General features: G+C 34.0%; 1 long non-coding RNA gene across 6 annotated transcripts in view; it reads left to right on the top strand.

Moving 5' to 3' along the window:
- Nucleotides 1-14,746, top strand: part of LOC141578851 (uncharacterized) — a 382,879-nt gene that overhangs the window by 25,728 nt on the left and 342,405 nt on the right. For all 6 annotated transcript variants that reach the window (XR_012509649.1, XR_012509644.1, XR_012509645.1 and 3 more), the window contains exon 2: nucleotides 545-681. This is a non-coding gene — a long non-coding RNA (uncharacterized LOC141578851). The remainder of the gene's footprint in view (nucleotides 1-544; nucleotides 682-14,746) is intronic.

Here is a 14,746-nt window from a genome sequence, read left to right as displayed (position 1 = left end):
CTTTTCATTCTTCTTCTGAATAGACTCTCCCTTGCATCTTGTTTTCAGTCTTCTTGACTTGTAAGCAGTCCTCCAAAAACTCCATTGTCATTTCTTTCCTGCAGGTCTTTGCCCCAGTGTAAACTTTATAGAAAATGAGTTTTACAAATTTCATTTAAATTCTTCCTTAAAATATTCATGCCTGTGTTATTCAGACACCCTTGGTCCTTTGTTTCTTCATTCTTTACTCTTATATTTGTTTTTCAGATTTAATTATTTAAACAGTACTTTAAAGATAGTTGTCCGGTGAAGGGAAATGGAAAAAATAAAATACAGACTAGTGTCTGTGACACAGAGTCTCAAACTGATTATTGACAGTGTTTTCCCTCCCTGTATGCACTTGCCAGTCCATCCCATCAAGGAGTGAATTTGCTTTCCTTTTCCTTACACCTGGACTGGCTTTGTAGCTTGCTGTGATGAGTGGAATATGATGGGGGTAGCAAGCTCAGACACCTGAGCCCAGGCCTGAAGATGACTGACAGCTTCTGCTTCCTTTCTCTTAAAGAAAGCCTCTGTGTAAGAAGATGAAGGGCTGGCCGCCATGCCAGCCAAGAGGTAATGCGGAGAGATCACATGTGTGAGCTGGAGCAAGTGAGGCCCTCTAAGAATTTCCAGGCCCCCCCAGACATCAGCTAACTGCAGGTGAGTGAGTCCCTCCAGCCAGGGACATGTGAAGCCAAAGAACCTCTTGGTGAAGCTCAACCAACACACAATTGTGGTTTTAAACCACTACCTTTTAAGTTGTTTTATTTCTCAGCACTAGATAACTGAAAAAGTTTCTTAACTGCTTTATTATATGATTTAGGGGGAAAAAAGTTTTTCAGAGAGAAGATTGGAAGTAGCAGGCAGACAAGTTAGAGATTACCTGTGAATATATTTTATAAATATTACATTTTACTTTTACTACTACTGATTATTTTTCAAATTCCCTAATAGGTAGTTTGGAAATCCTGTAAATGCTACCCATTAAGCTAAACAACCTTGGTCAATTTACCTCCGTGCCTCCGTTCAATTGTCTTTAAATGGAAATAATGTTATCTACCTCATAGATCAGTCATAAAGATTAAATAAGTCAATGTTTGCCATTATGATTATTATTACTGTACTCCAGGGATAAGCTAATCTCAAAAATGCCTGACAAAAGAAAGTTTCCAAAAAATCGTTACTTCAAGTGGAGCTCTAGATTAGATATTCCTTTTACATCTCAGTGCTGGAAAATAACTTTGTTTGCTTTCGCTAAAGAACCCTATATGGTTTCTCCCATATTTTTTCTTTTGATTTGCAGTTAAGGAGTTTCATGGTCAAATTTATATTTAACTGTTGCAGATGTGCAGAATCTTAAGGCCTGCTTATCCTGCTTATCTTTTGAAGCGGTTTGCCTCTCATAAAGAGCAAGAAATGTGAATGGTTGGATTTTAAATAGATTGTGGTTTTGAATCGGTCCAAATTGTTTCTTTTGCAAACAGTATGCAAATATGAGTTAAGAGTTAAAGTGTGTTTATGTAACATATGCAAATGAAACTTTTTGGTTTACTCAATATAATTTTGTAAGATGTTATATGCAGTTTTCTCATTAAACTCATATTGCTACTTATATCCCTAAAGATGTCTTTCTAATGTCATTACTAGGTAAAATATGTTCTTTAAATATATTTGATGTGCATTTTAATCAAGTAATAAATGAAAGCCATAATATTGTTTTTTACGATATCTTTGTTACTTAATTTCCATAAGAAATATATTCAGTCTCACTCAATTTGACATTTCATTATATATTATATTGTATTATGCTTCAAATTCTTTAATGAATTGAACTAGAACTTGCCAAAATTTTAACTGGTGTCCAATACATGATAGATTGACTATTTGCATTGTCCTAGGGAGTACTTACCTAGAATCCTCTCAAGGGATTTTAACAGCTACAAAAAAGCAACTGTCTAAGGGAGATAATCAATTTTTAATGTTAAAAAAGACAAATATCTGTATTTAGCATGTGCAAGGAGGATTTAGATAACTTTATTTGCACAAATTATTTTGTGTTAACTACAATTGCTTAAGGATGAGCAAATTAAACTTTTATGAGCAAATTAAACTTCAAAATCACTAAGCAACTTGTCCAGGATCACATAGTCAGGAAGCAGCAGGACTGGAAAACCCAGTCAGTTTACCTTCCTCCAAACCCTGTGTTCTTTCTACTGCAAACTACTTGCACGTAAAGCTCTTATCCAGAGTTGAAGGTTCTGCAGCTAGCTCCGAACAATGTCGCATTCTGGGTAAGTCATGACTACCTCGGATTCTGTTTCCTGAAATATCTTGTTCCCTGCTTTTGCATTATCCATTCTACATCCCTACATGTAAAATGGGAGTGGGGTAGGCCGGCCAGGTGATATTTAGGCTCTCTTCATTCGTGTATCGGCACATCGCCTCTCCTGGGTCATGAGTCCTCACCGTTAGTCCAGCCACATTTGTGAGGTTGCTGGTGATGAAGTTTTCTCTTTTAAGGTCTTTGTGTGTATGTGTTTCAGCAGAGAAAAGGAAAGAAAGAGAGGCCCTATGTGGTAAATTTGCCTTTTAATATCTGGATCCTATTTTTATCTCATGGAATACTGCACAAACATTTCCTCCTTTTGACTTCATTTCCTGTCTTAATTATTGATCTGTGAGTTAGTTGCTCTTGGAACTGATGCACTCAGCAGTTCTGGGGTAGTGGAAGGAGATGGTTGCTAGGCAACCTCACCTGTTTCAGATGGGTATTTGTTCTTACCTTTGAGAACTTTATTTATGGAGAATTTGAGGGGAAAATTACTTCTAATTCTTGCGTCTTAAGGGTTCATGAAATACAGAGATTTAGAACAAATGTACAAGGTTTTAAATAGGATTATCAGAAGAAGAAAAATTAGATAGAATAATTGTGTTTAATTAGCAGGTTTTAGGTGATCCCTTAAAAAAAAAGTTCTTTAATACTGCTTTCCTTTTCTATTGCTCCATAACAAACACGAACACAGTGACTTAAATACAAGTACATTTATTATGTCAGAGTTTCCATGAATTAGAAGTCCAGGCATGGCTTAGCTGGTCTCTGCTCAGAGTCTCATGGGCTACAACCAAGGTGACAGCTGGGCCTGCAGCCTCAGTTAAGGCTCGGGGTCCTTGTCCAAGTTCCTGTGGTTTTTGACGGAAACCGTCTCCTTGTAGCTACTGCACGCCCTGTGGTCTGCTTCTTCAAAGCCAACCACAGAAAAAATGAGGATCTCTGTAGCTTTCGATCTGTGAGCTGAGGGAAGTTGAAGCCCTCTTTCAAAGTGTCTGATTGGGTCTGGACTACACAGGGTGATCTTTTTGATTAACTAAATTCGCCTGATTGGGGATCTTAAGTATATCTGATACATCCCTTCATTTTTGCCATATAATGTAATATAATCACAGGACTGATATCTCTTCATATTCATGGGTCTCACACATACTTAAGGAAAAGAACTTAATTAAATGTGAGGGTCATTAGGGATTCTCTTAGAATTCTGCCTGCCACAGATATAATTTAATAATCAGATTAATATTTTATTAGGATCTTAAAATTTGGGCTGATTCTTTTATTTCTAATTTCTTCTAAACTTTTCAATTTTTATAATTATAAGTTTATAATTAAGTATGATTTTTTAACATTTTTTATTGATTTATAATCATTTTACTATGTTGTGTCAAATTCCAGTGTAGAGCACAATTTTTCAATTATACATGAACATATATATATTCATTGTCACATTCCTTTCTCTGTGAGCTACCATAAGATCTTGTATATATTTCCCTGTGCTATACAGTATAATCTTGTTTATCTATTCTACAATTTTGAAATCCCATCTATCTCTTCCCACCCCCCGCCCCCTCGTTAATATATATGCACCCAATATAGGAGCACCTAAGTATGATTTATTGAGTATAAAAATATAACTATTGTAGTTAAACTTCTTCTCTTGGAAGCAAACTATTTTTTATAAGATCTTTATTTTTGAAGAAATGACTGCAAAATATATATTTAGAAATATATAGAGAGTTTAGTATTAGATGGTCCAATTTAAGGCAATGTGTAGTAGATCAGAATTGATCAGTTCAGGCAGAGAGAAGAGATAAAGGCTGAAAATTTGTCACTAGATTTGGTTGATGGCAGTAGCAAATTTTTATACCTGATTAGCCATCAAATATCTATCTCAAGCTTGTATATCAGATCAATATTTCCTCTGGGGGATATGCAGACACAATTTTTTGCCAGTGTGCATTTCCTTCTTCTCTGATATCATTTTACTGCACAAGGGAAAAGCTGACTTAGAAATATGAAACAGCTTATTAAATGTAGCCAGCATTCAGGGGCCATGAGGATTTTGTTGGAGCAATTCTGTTTATTATTTTGTTTCCTAGAACCCCAGGAGTTGATGAATAAGCAAACATTTCAAATGAAGAAAAAATGAGAAATGATACAAAACATTATGTTCCTAGGCCTTTTTCTAGTGACATTTGTGAGAGATTATTATGCCAGTATTAGTGTACATACTGTGTTGAGTTCTTGTTCATTTCATCCTCAGGTAAACTTGCTTCTAAATTAGTTTGTTTTATGCGTATTTATAAGTCTCCCCCAAATCCAGACCCTTTGCTGAAGGAGGAATAGTTAGAAAATTGCCAAACCTAAATCACCTTAGAATGTACCTGAATATGTTTCCCAGGGCAGAAGAGATCTGTTCAGGAAACAAGTCTACATAACACAGGCAGATAAGAAGAGTGTGACAGTAGTTACCCACCAACCTTCCTTTCCAGATATATGTCCCATCAGGGTCCCCTGAAGTTGACCATCAATATGAGGCACAGATTTCTCTTAGGTAGATTGTATTATTATTTGTCCCACTATCTAAAAAAAATTTCAAAGGCTACTGATAACTTTCAAATGTACTTTAGCTAGAAGGTCTCAAATTTTAGTGTGTTAAGAATTACCTGATTATACCTGATTCTTTTCTAGCTGTGGTTCAGCCTCCTTTGAAGTAGCTCGGACTTGAGTGATGAAAAAAAATTAATCTCTATATGGAAATATAATTAAAAAGGCAGTGATCAGATAGATTAAAAGACAATTTTGTTTGTATCATTGCCATGGATTCTAGCTGCATTTAGAACAGAAAGCTTATTTCTAAGTTATTATGAAAACACGCACACAGGGTAAATTACAGGACTTTAGATATGAGTAAAATTGTGGAATTCCTAATGAGATGAAAATAAAACTAAGTTGTATTTAAAGAGTGGTGCCATCTGATTTAAAAAAAATAAACCATATATATAATTTAAACTTTTTAATATTCACATTAAAAAATACAGCAAGGAAAAAAGGAAAGTTAATTTGATATTATACTTTATTTCATTTTTCAAGAAGCTGAACACATTGTGAAAATTAAGTGAATGAATTGCAATGTAGCATAGGGTCTGCTGGATCCAAAGATTTAATTTTGAAGATTTCCAGAAGAGGTCATGTATCCACACTGCCTGGGAAGCAGCAGTACCCTCTGTCAGAGCTTTATGGATTGACTGGAGGCTTCCTTGCCATTCTTGATGAGGCTCTTGAATAATCAACTTTACACTTTCATCTTGGCACTCACTACCCAGTGTTGCTAAAGTGAAAAGCAATTTAATTCCAAGTGGGTGTCTGTGAGTCTGGCATCCTCTTTGTGGCGGTCCATCCAGCATTTATGTTGACCCTCTGTTGTCTCTAGCCTGGTCATGTCAATCCCTATGTCACATCTCTAATTAGCCATCTCATGAGCCTCTTTCCTCTGTACCTTTTCTCTATATTCTTGGTCCCTTAGAATGATAATAGTCTATCCCTTCAAGATGTTTCTGAGGTGACTCTTAGCACTGCTGCAAATCCCTTTGGTGGCTACCAGAAAGCTTCCCACATTGTAAAATCCCCAAAGCGATTTCCTGGTATTCTACCAGCCTACATCTAAAACCAGATACCCTAAATATACTTAGATTGATGTGAATGCATTTAGCCATTTTTAAATGATGTCATAAATGATCAAATGGAAACTTTTTTTAATATATAGACAGACAGCAAAATTAATTTTTTTAAAATAGATTGAATAATCAAATAAATTTCTCTTAAATGACCAAAGTTTCTTACTCAGAGATAATATGACTAATAGATTAAATTTAACTTTCCTTTCAAGCTTTAAATCCAAATACTATTATAAGAGTGGATTTGGGAAGTTGACACTTTTCATAAAAATGTCACATTATGAGCACTCTCAATTTAGACTCAATTCTGCATGATTCATAATCTAATATAGCATAACTGGGAGCTAAATAAATGGTCCAATTGCCTGTTAATTTTTTAATGTATGATTTTCATTTTTTTTTTTCATTTGCTCTCTTATTTCCTGCTACTTAACTGTTTTCTGCATAGAACTCTGATCTCTTCAAGTTTAGTTCTACCTTCTCTTGGGGTTGAGAAGGAATGACAGTATGCACATTATATGGAGTAAGAGTTTTTAAAACCGTGGGCTCAAGATTTATGAATCATACATTTTTCCCCTCACATTTGGTTTATTTTTTAAGCTGAGGTTGAATCCTCCTTGAAAGGAATATTTTATTGGCAGTCCTGTTAAATCACGTGGAGGGTGTTACTAGCTCAAAGTATTGTCAGCCCAATAACTGTGTCAGGAGGAGGGGTGGTGTGAATTTTTCACATGAGTGCCACTTTTTGTCTTCACTGAATCTAAAAATATAAAGCATGAATAATAAACATATAAATACAGCTTTGAAAAATATGTGATCTGTTCATTTTGTTTTACAATTCAAAATAAAATTGCCAAAGTTGAAGTCCCGACATAACTCAGTATCTGTCACTACAATCTATTCTTTGTGAAATTTTCTGGCTTGCTCTGTGTGTTTTACATGCATAGCTCCCATCAATGCAGTGGAAATTATTTCAATAGAATAAATTAGGGAAGTATGCCAGCATGGTGTAGCTGGGTTCTCTGCTCAAAGTATCACAAGGCTGAGATTAAGGTGTCATTCACCCTGGGCTTCATTCTCCACAAATTTCAGTTCCTTGGAATTGTGGGACTGAGGTGCCTATTTCCTTGCTGATTGTCAGCTGAGAATCACTCTGTTGCTAGAGGCTTTCCTCACTCCTTGCCCTCTAGCCCCCTCCATTGTCAAGCTAACAATGCCATATCAAATCCTTTTTATGCATTTTGATGTTTCTCTCCTTCTGTTTCACCCTCTAGATACAGATATAGGGCTAATATGATTAGGTCAGGCCTCCTGCCTGATAATCTTATTTTAAAGTCAACTGATTTGAGATGTTAATGCGTCTGTGAAATCCCTTTTGCCATATGAGGCGATATAATGATGAGAGTGGTAATTTTTCATATTCATAGGTTCCAGCTACACTCAAGGGAGAGGGTTACACAAGGAAATGCCTCATTTGGGGTCATCCTAGAATTCTACCAACCAGTCATTTCATGTACAATTCAGGTTTACAGGACAACTGTTATATGTGAAAGACTGTGAAAAAAGAAATATGTTGAGTCATGGTAAAGAAATGCCATTTTATGAAAATAAAGACTTGCCGTTTTTTGTTATTTGAGGAGCTCCATTAATTCACATATGAAAGTTCCAATTATATCATTTGTTTCAAATTAATCAGTTTACCATTTTGGATGTTTCACTCCTAGTGTGATTTTTTTTTTTGAAAAAATGTTGTTTTAAGTATTTCTGTTCAGATAATCTACCTAGTGTTATCAATACCTGTAGATTTAGCAATAGACAATTTAAAACTTTAAACCAATAATCTGGATATGTTGTCTCTACATCATCTGACAGGTTTACAATTCATGTGCTATGGCTTTGCTTTAAAAATATGCACTTTTTTCTGTACTGTATTTTTTGAAACAATATTGAAATGGACTGATGAAGTGAACAATTTCTGAATTGTGTGACACATTTTGATTTTAGCTGTTAATTGAAATAGCTTGCAAGTAGCTTCTTGAGCTTCATTTGGATATTTTGTAACTGATAAATAATTTTTTTTTGGTTTTTTTTTCACACTATGCTTATAGGAACTTAAATGAGTTCAAGTGTCTGTCTGTGTGTATGTGCATGAAAGAGATAGAAAGATGTTTTGAAGAGGGTGTTGGTTTGGCTTCCTTGGCATCATTAGTTATTTAATAACTTTTACACATAAATAAGATTGATAAGCTAAAAAGAATAATTATTGGAGTATATAAGTTAAAATTTATATCACCCAATTAGTAACTTAGATAATTTTATTTATAATTTCTGTATCAAATCACTTTTTAAATTGTTGGCTGAGATTAAGTGTAGTATCTGTTCTTATCAGTTTATAATTTCTGCATCTTATAAATCTGATGACTTTATTGCCTAAATTAAAAATTATTCATTATAATAGGAAAATGTATTTACACGTGAATTACTTAAAATAATTTAGGCCTTTATGGCTTTTATGGGTTCAGAAAGTCAATTTGTCAATATAAAGTTTGGATGTATTCACAGCCCTAAAGTTATTTTTAAATAATTCCCACTGTAATTTATTTTTTTAATTGAACTTATAAGAAAATAGAAACACTAATTTTTATTATTAAATAAGTAAAATGATTAAAAACTCATAAAATACAAATATAATTTACACTTAAGTATAATGCAAAATGGGTATAGAATGGTGAGGGGACAGGCGACTCTAAAGAGATTAGTAAAACAAGGGATAGCTCTGTGGTGATGAAATTTTCGTATCTTGAATATTGTGGTGATTGTACAAACCAGTGCATATAAACAAGTGATATAGGACTATACATACAGTTCATTCTGATATTGATTCCCTGGCTTTGATATTGTACTATATTTACAGTATATTATACAAGAGATAACTAATGGAGTAAACTGGGTACTCTCTGTACTGTCTTTCCAACTCCCTGTGAAATCTATAATTATTTCAAAATAAAAAGGTTAAAAAAATCTTTTAATCTGTTAAGTATATGAGTTCTGAAAATTACGGTAGTATAGTGTAAACATTTCAGAAAAAATCCAAAATGTTAGTTGGATATATTTTTCTTTATAAATAAATTTTTCTTGATTTGTTTCAGATTGATACTCATTTAAAAGGGTATGTGCTACTGTAAACAGAAATTCTCTCTCTTTCCTAAGAACATACAAATTATGTTTGAGAATTTTTTGCATATTTTTGTAAGTAAAATGCACTATCTTCTGAATTAATAAAGATACCCATTTCAGATAGGCATAGCATCAGATTCATACATAGATCCTACAGCTGGACCCACTACTTTTACTCTTCATCCCCATTGTTTAAAAATTAGAGCTCCTAGTTCATAAGTAATTCTTTTGTTCACTTTCATTTTAAAATATTGATTATCATGCAAACTTGTGTAGCTTTGTTTGGATTCTGAATTTTAAAAATGCTATAAAGGATTTTTTTGGGGAGAAACATTTGGGAAATTTGAAAATAGATGATAAGTTGGATAATATTATGGACTGTATAGTGAATAATGGTAAATTCCTTGGCTTCAAAATGGTATTAGATTAAGAGCATTTGTTGTTTTAGAAGATACAAACTAGGTATTTAGGATGAAATATCACACCATCACTTATGTTTAAATCGTTCTGGAAAAAAATGTCATATATATACGGAGAGAAGGAGAGATAAAGAGAGAGGAGGAAAAACAAACAAACATAGGAACATGTTAGTAATTTGTGAATATATATATAGAGTACGAAGGTGATCATTGTGCCATTCTTTTAAATTTTATGTAGGTTTAAACATTTTCAAAATAAAAAGTTCGGGTAAATAGGGAAAATAAATCAGATTGAATTACTTAATGACTAGTTATGAATGGTATTGTGTAAATCTTAGCCAAGCTTATATTAAGGAGCAAGAACATCTGGCAAAACATATTTGAAAACAGTGACTAAAGAAAAATGTAACTGAATTTCTCTAGTTCATTAAAAGAATTGATTATTTACCAAATTATTTTATTTTCTTCCTGCTTTTACATTATTACTATGTTTGAAGGTGTTGCTGTAGAAGAGCCTGTGTGAGAATGTTATTTTATTATTCTAGCGATTATGATGAGATGAATATTGGATATTTATTAAAGAAAAGGCAGTAAAAACAGCTGCTAGCTAAACAGTCACATTTGGAATCCTTACTTATTTTCACAATAGAGTATCCTTAAGTCTTTTGTACCCTTTTATCTATTAAATTAAGAGTTGGCATGCTATAGAGTCCAAGAAATAGTTCTTTAAAATATAACTTACTTTTGATCATTACTAAAACTAATTAAAGTTGGTTTTCTTTACCCCTTAAAAATCATATTAAACAAGTAATTTCTGAAGGGTAAAGACCTATAGTCTCATTGTGTAAACTGATTAACTTAAATGATGCTCATTTCTTTTTTTAAAAAATAGCATTAAATATTAAAACACAGTAATTCATTGCAAATTTCCTCTTTAAATCAGTTTGACAAAAAACCAAAACAAAACCCTTAAAGATAAGTCAGATTAGCAAACGACAACATATCCAGCCATAATCTGCTGGAGAACATCTAAAACCAAATAATTGCTATTGCTATTATTGAAAGTAACACTCATACATATATTTTACCATAGTATAAGTATTGTTAAAATAATAACGTTTTAAATCAAAAGAAAAACTAAGCATTTTTCAAACTCGTATAAAACAAAGAACTTCTCTTGGCTATCTTGATGATCACTAACGTAATAACCACACTCCAAAGGTGATTCACAAGAAAGATGAGGAGGAGGTATTAGGAAAGATAACTGCTTCAGAACACTTTTTAGAAGCTAGTTCTATGCATAACATTTTGTGTGAATAAATATTAAATACAATGTAAGTACTAATGTATTAAAAAACTTTACAGAGGTTGTCAAATAGTGTTCAGATATTACTTCAACTGTAACAGAACTTTGAATGGTTATTAAAATGACTTAAAATTTTTATTTTAAATTGAAATCATACTGTTTTTGGGGGAGCTTTGAAGTATTTAACAACTTATATATATATTAGAAGTATCTTAAAGGGAAAATTGGTGTAATATTGGAAATAATGTATTTATAATATTACAGTTGGTTTGAGTATACACAAAGAAGAGAAACCAAGCATAATGAGAGATCTGTTTTGAATAGATCAGTCATACTGAATAGGATGATTGTTCAAAAATGTAGACTGCCTTTGAAATATGTCAACTATAATGATATGAAATATATATGTATAACCTGCTAGAAACATAACAAAGTTTTTCATATGCACAAACTTTGTGGAGCCTCAGAAAATTCCCAGCAGGTAGATGATTATTTTAGGTGAGGAAATAAGGACTTGTAATAATCAAAAGATTCTACTAAACTCACACGGATAGTATATTAGGCAGTACTCTCAATATTCACAATTTACTCTGAGATCATGGGCAAGTTGAGGTGTTTTAAATTTAACCAAGCAGCTTGATGGGTGGCACAAACTGACAGGAAGTTAGCTGGTCTAGCACCATGAGTATAGGTGAGAGTGTTGTACAAAGGGGAAGTGTGCTGATCTACAACTGGTGTCCATAAACAATGACATCTCCATTTAGCTGGGCCATGCATTTTTTTAACTTAAATGTGTCACCTTTATGTCAGAAAAATCTGTCCCATTAGGTACCATTATTTAAGAGTTTCACCTTCAGTGCTATGCAAAATAAATGTCTTATGGACTTAGATGCAATGTTAAACATTCTTCATGACTAAACTACAGGGCTGTATCTTTCTGGTAAATTCCTGTATCTCTGCCAGCATCTCCCCCAGTAATAGCAGTGATCAACACTCTGTGTGTGGTATTTCATGTGTGATTATATGTGTATTTAGCAGTTTAGTAACAATATTTAAGTTCTTGATAGGAAAAAATAAAAAAACCAACTATATGAAGATTTTTATATAGGAAGAACAATGTTTATTTTATTTTTTTACATTTTTAATTATTAGTTTGAAAAGCAGTTCTTAGTTTGACCATAATAACAAATAAGATTCCTATCTTGTTTTACTGATCAATAGTTCTATATTTTTATATGTCACACAACTCTTCCTTTTTTTTTTTATTGTCTTTTATCACTCTGTTAGCCATAATGTATTATTTCAGTAGTAAAATTTAAGAACTGAGAAGTTGCAGATCCATCATGCCAATATTCTCCTAAATGGTCTTCTATTGATTATAAAAATCTTTATATGTTCTGCTAAACAACAACGTGAAAGTGTAAAAATATTGAAGGAAAATAAAAGCAAAATATAAAAAACATACAAAGCCACATAGGAAGACAGTGCCTATACTAAAACTTATGATTTAATGTTTTGTAGATATTTTCTCATTTTTAGCTTTTGGATATCCAGAACACAGGTTTCTGAGAAAAATTGGAATAAAATAGAATGCAGCTTTTGATTTACATTGAAGAGGAGAGTCTTTAGCAAACAAAACTGCTTCAGCATTGAAGAAGGAAACAAAGAGTAACAGAAGGCTTTACTGCAGTTTTTCAAGAAGCATGTATAAAAGTGAAGACTGAAACATTTTATTTTTATTAATGATATTTGATTTCAGAAATGTTAAATCAATTTTTTGTGCTATGCACAATAAAAATGGTGAATTATTCAGAAACCCTAATAAAGAAATATATTGTGCAATATGAAACCAAAGATAAATAGCAAAATGAAGATAAATAGAAACCAACAATCTAAATAAAGTCATAAGAAAATATGTCATAGAAGTGTCCAACAAGGTGTTTCTCAAGACTAAGGATTTTTGTCCGTTTTATTCAATTGAGCATCCCAAGTGCCCAAAACAGTGCCTGACACTGATAGGAATTCAGTAGGTATTTGTTTAATGATCAGATAAATGATGAGGAGAGGTCCCACAGCCTGCCTGATGTCAGCCAGGAGTGGAAACACAAGGAATGCAGAGACAAGAGCCAAACATGAACCCAGGTAATGAAGAGTCAAAGTTAGTATGAGTTGAACAAAACTAGGCCATGGAAGAAGGGAGGCTCTGTTGACGTTGAGTGTCATTATCAGATGATTTCAGTTACTTAAGCTAATTTTTTCCTTGCCATAGTCATGGGAATTTCTCAAACCACAAGACTCAAGTTCAACTATGCCTAGTTCAGGGTAAGCTTCAACACCTGGTATAGTGCTGCATAATAACCTGAATGGAGGGAGGAGTGACGTAGCATACAGATACTATTTATAGGATTTAATGACCGACTTACTGTGTCCCCTTATGAGCCCAGATCTCTTCTTGCACCATTGCTCAGAGAGAAAGAAAACCCGTTTGCTGTATTTCACTTTGAATTGTCAGCGTTGTGGCATCTGACAGGCAGTGACACATGTAGGAAGGTTTGCTTAGGCTCATGTGTTTGCTGGTGAGTTTTCTGGAAATGAAGAGGTGAAGCTAATGGAGGACTAGCAGCGTGCTATTACGGTCTTTCTGAGGTTTCTGTTTTGAACTGTTACAAAGTCTGCAAATCACAGTCCCCTCAAGTGGGCAGAAATACTGCTCTTTAGAGAGAACTATAGTCAGGTCACAAAGACAAGCCCCAGAGGAAGAGCTTGCATACTAACCTCTAGGTGCTGTGAAATCTGGGGATTGACATCTGAGAACCTTTAAACTCACTCCTTCCATCCTGCCTCTGCTTTCCTGTGGGACAATGTGATGCTACCTGACAGAATTTAAAGCTGTTGAGAACAAAGTAATATTCTGAATCATGGTCCTTGGAAAACATTAAGATTGAGCAACGTGTTTCTCAAGATTTATCCTTAGTCACCCGCTACAGGATACATGATGCAAGAAACAATGGGATGTAGGTTGTGGAATAGTGCCCAGAGCACAAGCTCATCCTGGGAAGAACTTTTGTCTTTTTGGTTCCCTATTTTTACCCTCATCTCCTAGAAGAGTGTCAACACAAACATGTACATGTTGAAAGAGAAGACAGTGTATCGATGTGACCCCTGCAATACATGAGGGAAAAGACAGTGAGCCCCGGTGGTTACTTTGTTCCTCCTGACTGGAAGTTCCTTACTCTGTGATGACTGCACTGATCACTGAACTCAGAGGGAGCCCCCATGAGAAATGGGGTGGCATCTCACCAACTTTAAACCCAGGCCAGCCATGTGTGGCCTGTCACTGATTGTCCCTCTCTGGACTCTCTCTTTGGCAATCAGGTAAACATCTCTATAATTCCTTTCACTGATTACTTATGATGCTGAATTTTTGCTTGATGAGTGCAAATTTCATCACTGCATCCCTGTTGCTTAGCATCATGCCTAACGCAGAAAGAGTGCTCATAAATACTCACTGAACGGCTAGTCAAATGAATCATATGTATATCCTAGGCTTATTCCTTTATGACAGTCACAAATTTGGCCAGTATTAATTGAAAATATAGTGTTTACAAATTGCAGTATGTGCCAGATGCTGAAGGCAGTGTATTAGAGACATGATCAAAACTCCCTGTGGACAATCTAAGCCCGAAAGCAGAGGTAGCTGTCAGTCAAGTAAGTGACGCTGTGTTATTTTATGAGCTTTTCAGAATGAGTGATGCAGAGAAAAATAGCTACAGAAATTCAAGGAAGAACTAAAGCATGATGGGCTACAGAGAAC

Source organism: Camelus bactrianus, chromosome 10 (genome assembly GCF_048773025.1).
Source record: "Camelus bactrianus isolate YW-2024 breed Bactrian camel chromosome 10, ASM4877302v1, whole genome shotgun sequence".
Taxonomy (NCBI): domain Eukaryota; kingdom Metazoa; phylum Chordata; class Mammalia; order Artiodactyla; family Camelidae; genus Camelus; species Camelus bactrianus.
This window is presented reverse-complemented; position numbering and strand designations above follow the sequence as displayed.